The sequence below is a fragment of the Pundamilia nyererei genome, unplaced genomic scaffold, assembly GCF_000239375.1.
Source record: "Pundamilia nyererei isolate P.nyererei 1_Seehausen unplaced genomic scaffold, PunNye1.0 scaffold00488, whole genome shotgun sequence".
Taxonomy (NCBI): Eukaryota; Metazoa; Chordata; class Actinopteri; order Cichliformes; family Cichlidae; genus Pundamilia; species Pundamilia nyererei.
In genome coordinates this window covers 111187-112011 of record NW_005187889.1, presented here as the reverse complement: position 1 = coordinate 112011, position 825 = coordinate 111187, and the positions used below count along the sequence as shown (strand labels likewise).

General features: G+C 39.3%; 1 protein-coding gene across 1 annotated transcript in view; it reads right to left on the bottom strand.

The window, feature by feature from the left end:
* LOC102193752 (GTPase IMAP family member 4-like) overlaps positions 1–825 on the bottom strand; it is a 37680-nt gene that overhangs the window by 35444 nt on the left and 1411 nt on the right. The window lies entirely within an intron of this gene.

Genomic DNA, 825 nt, shown 5'->3' with positions numbered 1-825 from the left:
ATAGCAGAGACTGCCACCTAATGGTGGAGTATAAAACTACATGTCAGTTACATGTAGTTGTCTTTTGCAGGAAACCTTTTCATAAATATGTTTAGAAGAAAACAAATGAACAAATTATTGTTTCACTGAACTTAAAATGTAAAACAAAGGCAGTGACATATTAATTTTTGATGCCACAGAAAGACTTTGTAGCTGCTGTAGCAACCATATACACTTTGTGGTGTATGTTGTTGCTTGTCTATTCCTGGATTTATGGTTGTTGTGCAAGTCATGTGGGAAGTGTTGAACGAGCAGGACATGTGTTCACTCGGTCGCTGGTGTGTCAGCAGGGAGGCTGGGTGAGTAAGGGGAGGGTGTTTCTTGTTGACCGCTGTCAGTCATCTTGATAAGTTCAGAGCACCTTGGAGTAGCTTCCTTTTGCTCGGGTTGACTGCAGCATTGATGGATTATTAAACATGCAAATAAACAATTTATGGACCAGTTCTTGGAAACTGGATCAATTTGTTGGGTTGTTACGAGTCATTAGAGCAGTAGTCCTTACTTAAGCCTCATGTGGCTAAATTGGTCATGACAGCAGCATTAGGAAAGAGATCTCGTACAAACAAAGAAAGTATTAATTTTTTTACTTCTGTGTCTCGCTTTATTGAAAAGCACAGAATATACGTAAAAATGTATTCTTTTGATGTTTCCAAGCACAAACACTCAAATTTAGACATAAACAAACAAGGAAGCATGTTCAAGAATTTATCTGTCACAGTCTGGCGAGGGCAGACTGTAGGCGTTGACAAAAAGAACCAAAACGCAGACTCCAAGGAACAGGGAACA